Here is a 5,408-nt window from a genome sequence, read left to right as displayed (position 1 = left end):
AATCTCGCCTAGAACAACTGCGGCTACACATTAAGCTCGCCCGGAACGCCCTGCTGAAACTTGCCTTCTGGCACCACATTCGCGGGGCAGCCGTCTTTCTTCGGCCACCTGCCAAGTGGCCCCATATCGCCGCGCTCGTTGCACTCCGCTTGTCAGATTGGCTTCCCGTGGCGCTGATTTCAGCCTGGCCAAATACTAGCGCTGCGGAGAGCTGTCTCGCAGACAATCATGTTCCAGCATAGAAATTTGTCCTGCAATGTTCCCCCCTCTTTTCCCCCATTGTGTTGCTCTGATGAATGCCTTGAGCATGGAACGACTTAAGCCAGCAAGTATTCCTCGCCGGCCACCTCTCGCTGTGCAAGAGGTATGCCGTGGACCCTTTGAACGCTGCCAAGCAAAAAGCAGAGCAGTGACCATAAAAGCGAGGAGAGAGCATGCACGAAGCACACTAGTTCTGTCTAGTGCTTTCCGTGCAGAGAGGCGGCAAAGCTGAATGACGTGCCAGAGCTTCACTTCTCGCTGGAGAACAGGAAGGCAAGAATGAAGAGGCAGAACACAGCCTTGGTTTCAGCAGCCTCCGGGGCTGCAAAAGTTCAGCAATAGCTCTGTCAAAGCAGAACTCGGCTGAGAATGCTCTCGCAGCTTGGCAAAGTTAGGCGCAGCTGTTGACCAGCTCTGCCCGTGGCCACAGGCTGCTTCTTCCACCTTCACTGTGGCAGAGCTTTTGCGGAACAGAGACGGCATTCTTCAAGGGCGTGTTCTCCAAGGTGCTGTGAAACAGAGCCTAGCACGCTGTCTCGCTGATCCTGGCTTTCGGCAAGCAGGCGTGCCAGACCGCCGACATTCTGCACTCTGGCAGCCTAGTTGCCAGCTTTCGGCAGCTGCTGTCCTAGCAAGGAAGCTCAGGGAGTCAAAGCCAGTGCCGGGCGGCACCTTTCTGCTTTGCCCGCCTAAGCGGCGCCACGCTCCCTCGGATACTGTGTCCTTTCCCTCTGCACTGCGTCTGCCGAGGTGCTCTCTGCCTCTCGGAGCAGAAGGGCAAAGGACAATGTTTTCCACAGCAGGGTAGAAATGGCATTGCTAGCAGGAAAGCTAGATGCCTTGGAACTGTCCCCTTAGCCCTTGCCACTCACTTCAGGCTCGTACGCTGAGCAGAACAGCCTGCTGTTCTGAAGCTTCGCTGGCTGCCGTTCGTGCCCAGACGCGATTTCCTTCCCAAGGAGGCGAAGCGCCGTCTACTTCTCGCAGCGAGCACGCTGCTCCTGGCTTTCGCTTCTGCCGCAACGAGCTCGCTACGAGCACTTTTCTTCTCAACCCTCTAGACCATTGCGTTCTGCTTTTCTTGTCTCGTGAATGGAGACGGAAAGCTTCTCGGCTACAATCTCGCCTAGAACAACTGCGGCTACACATTAAGCTCGCCCGGAACGCCCTGCTGAAACTTGCCTTCTGGCACCACATTCGCGGGGCAGCCGTCTTTCTTCGGCCACCTGCCAAGTGGCCCCGTATCGCCGCGCTCGTTGCACTCCGCTTGTCAGATTGGCTTCCCGTGGCGCTGATTTCAGCCTGGCCAAATACTAGCGCTGCGGAGAGCTGTCTCGCAGACAATCATGTTCCAGCATAGAAATTTGTCCTGCAATGTTCCCCCCTCTTTTCCCCCATTGTGTTGCTCTGATGAATGCCTTGAGCATGGAACGACTTAAGCCAGCAAGTATTCCTCGCCGGCCACCTCTCGCTGTGCAAGAGGTATGCCGTGGACCCTTTGAACGCTGCCAAGCAAAAAGCAGAGCAGTGACCATAAAAGCGAGGAGAGAGCATGCACGAAGCACACTAGTTCTGTCTAGTGCTTTCCGTGCAGAGAGGCGGCAAAGCTGAATGACGTGCCAGAGCTTCACTTCTCGCTGGAGAACAGGAAGGCAAGAATGAAGAGGCAGAACACAGCCTTGGTTTCAGCAGCCTCCGGGGCTGCAAAAGTTCAGCAATAGCTCTGTCAAAGCAGAACTCGGCTGAGAATGCTCTCGCAGCTTGGCAAAGTTAGGCGCAGCTGTTGACCAGCTCTGCCCGTGGCCACAGGCTGCTTCTTCCACCTTCACTGTGGCAGAGCTTTTGCGGAACAGAGACGGCATTCTTCAAGGGCGTGTTCTCCAAGGTGCTGTGAAACAGAGCCTAGCACGCTGTCTCGCTGATCCTGGCTTTCGGCAAGCAGGCGTGCCAGACCGCCGACATTCTGCACTCTGGCAGCCTAGTTGCCAGCTTTCGGCAGCTGCTGTCCTAGCAAGGAAGCTCAGGGAGTCAAAGCCAGTGCCGGGCGGCACCTTTCTGCTTTGCCCGCCTAAGCGGCGCCACGCTCCCTCGGATACTGTGTCCTTTCCCTCTGCACTGCGTCTGCCGAGGTGCTCTCTGCCTCTCGGAGCAGAAGGGCAAAGGACAATGTTTTCCACAGCAGGGTAGAAATGGCATTGCTAGCAGGAAAGCTAGATGCCTTGGAACTGTCCCCTTAGCCCTTGCCACTCACTTCAGGCTCGTACGCTGAGCAGAACAGCCTGCTGTTCTGAAGCTTCGCTGGCTGCCGTTCGTGCCCAGACGCGATTTCCTTCCCAAGGAGGCGAAGCGCCGTCTACTTCTCGCAGCGAGCACGCCGCTCCTGGCTTTCGCTTCTGCCGCAACGAGCTCGCTACGAGCACTTTTCTTCTCAACCCTCTAGACCATTGCGTTCTGCTTTTCTTGTCTCGTGAATGGAGACGGAAAGCTTCTCGGCTACAATCTCGCCTAGAACAACTGCGGCTACACATTAAGCTCGCCCGGAACGCCCTGCTGAAACTTGCCTTCTGGCACCACATTCGCGGGGCAGCCGTCTTTCTTCGGCCACCTGCCAAGTGGCCCCGTATCGCCGCGCTCGTTGCACTCCGCTTGTCAGATTGGCTTCCCGTGGCGCTGATTTCAGCCTGGCCAAATACTAGCGCTGCGGAGAGCTGTCTCGCAGACAATCATGTTCCAGCATAGAAATTTGTCCTGCAATGTTCCCCCCTCTTTTCCCGCATTGTGCTGCTCTGATGAATGCCTTGAGCATGGAACGACTTAAGCCAGCAAGTATTCCTCGCCGGCCACCTCTCGCTGTGCAAGAGGTATGCCGTGGACCCTTTGAACGCTGCCAAGCAAAAAGCAGAGCAGTGACCATAAAAGCGAGGAGAGAGCATGCACGAAGCACACTAGTTCTGTCTAGTGCTTTCCGTGCAGAGAGGCGGCAAAGCTGAATGCCGTGCCAGAGCTTCACTTCTCGCTGGAGAACAGGAAGGCAAGAATGAAGAGGCAGAACACAGCCTTGGTTTCAGCAGCCTCCGGGACTGCAAAAGTTCAGCAATAGCTCTGTCAAAGCAGAACTCGGCTGAGAATGCTCTCGCAGCTTGGGAAAGTTAGGCGCAGCTGTTGACCAGCTCTGCCCGTGGCCACAGGCTGCTTCTTCCACCTTCACTGTGGCAGAGCTTTTGCGGAACAGAGACGGCATTCTTCAAGGGCGTGTTCTCCAAGGGGCTGTGAAACAGAGCCTAGCACGCTGTCTCGCTGATCCTGGCTTTCGGCAAGCAGGCGTGCCAGACCGCCGACATTCTGCACTCTGGCAGCCTAGTTGCCAGCTTTCGGCAGCTGCTGTCCTAGCAAGGAAGCTCAGGGAGTCAAAGCCAGTGCCGGGCGGCACCTTTCTGCTTTGCCCGCCTAAGCGGCGCCACGCTCCCTCGGATACTGTGTCCTTTCCCTCTGCACTGCGTCTGCCGAGGTGCTCTCTGCCTCTCGGAGCAGAAGGGCAAAGGACAATGTTTTCCACAGCAGGGTAGAAATGGCATTGCTAGCAGGAAAGCTAGATGCCTTGGAACTGTCCCCTTAGCCCTTGCCACTCACTTCAGGCTCGTACGCTGAGCAGAACAGCCTGCTGTTCTGAAGCTTCGCTGGCTGCCGTTCGTGCCCAGACGCGATTTCCTTCCCAAGGAGGCGAAGCGCCGTCTACTTCTCGCAGCGAGCACGCTGCTCCTGGCTTTCGCTTCTGCCGCAACGAGCTCGCTACGAGCACTTTTCTTCTCAACCCTCTAGACCATTGCGTTCTGCTTTTCTTGTCTCGTGAATGGAGACGGAAAGCTTCTCGGCTACAATCTCGCCTAGAACAACTGCGGCTACACATTAAGCTCGCCCGGAACGCCCTGCTGAAACTTGCCTTCTGGCACCACATTCGCGGGGCAGCCGTCTTTCTTCGGCCACCTGCCAAGTGGCCCCATATCGCCGCGCTCGTTGCACTCCGCTTGTCAGATTGGCTTCCCGTGGCGCTGATTTCAGCCTGGCCAAATACTAGCGCTGCGGAGAGCTGTCTCGCAGACAATCATGTTCCAGCATAGAAATTTGTCCTGCAATGTTCCCCCCTCTTTTCCCCCATTGTGTTGCTCTGATGAATGCCTTGAGCATGGAACGACTTAAGCCAGCAAGTATTCCTCGCCGGCCACCTCTCGCTGTGCAAGAGGTATGCCGTGGACCCTTTGAACGCTGCCAAGCAAAAAGCAGAGCAGTGACCATAAAAGCGAGGAGAGAGCATGCACGAAGCACACTAGTTCTGTCTAGTGCTTTCCGTGCAGAGAGGCGGCAAAGCTGAATGACGTGCCAGAGCTTCACTTCTCGCTGGAGAACAGGAAGGCAAGAATGAAGAGGCAGAACACAGCCTTGGTTTCAGCAGCCTCCGGGGCTGCAAAAGTTCAGCAATAGCTCTGTCAAAGCAGAACTCGGCTGAGAATGCTCTCGCAGCTTGGCAAAGTTAGGCGCAGCTGTTGACCAGCTCTGCCCGTGGCCACAGGCTGCTTCTTCCACCTTCACTGTGGCAGAGCTTTTGCGGAACAGAGACGGCATTCTTCAAGGGCGTGTTCTCCAAGGTGCTGTGAAACAGAGCCTAGCACGCTGTCTCGCTGATCCTGGCTTTCGGCAAGCAGGCGTGCCAGACCGCCGACATTCTGCACTCTGGCAGCCTAGTTGCCAGCTTTCGGCAGCTGCTGTCCTAGCAAGGAAGCTCAGGGAGTCAAAGCCAGTGCCGGGCGGCACCTTTCTGCTTTGCCCGCCTAAGCGGCGCCACGCTCCCTCGGATACTGTGTCCTTTCCCTCTGCACTGCGTCTGCCGAGGTGCTCTCTGCCTCTCGGAGCAGAAGGGCAAAGGACAATGTTTTCCACAGCAGGGTAGAAATGGCATTGCTAGCAGGAAAGCTAGATGCCTTGGAACTGTCCCCTTAGCCCTTGCCACTCACTTCAGGCTCGTACGCTGAGCAGAACAGCCTGCTGTTCTGAAGCTTCGCTGGCTGCCGTTCGTGCCCAGACGCGATTTCCTTCCCAAGGAGGCGAAGCGCCGTCTACTTCTCGCAGCGAGCACGCTGCTCCTGGCTTTC

This window comes from Cinclus cinclus, unplaced genomic scaffold, assembly GCF_963662255.1.
Source record: "Cinclus cinclus unplaced genomic scaffold, bCinCin1.1 SCAFFOLD_54, whole genome shotgun sequence".
NCBI lineage: Eukaryota > Metazoa > Chordata > Aves > Passeriformes > Cinclidae > Cinclus > Cinclus cinclus.
The sequence above is the reverse complement of the archived record's forward strand: the minus strand, read 5'-3'. Positions refer to the sequence as shown.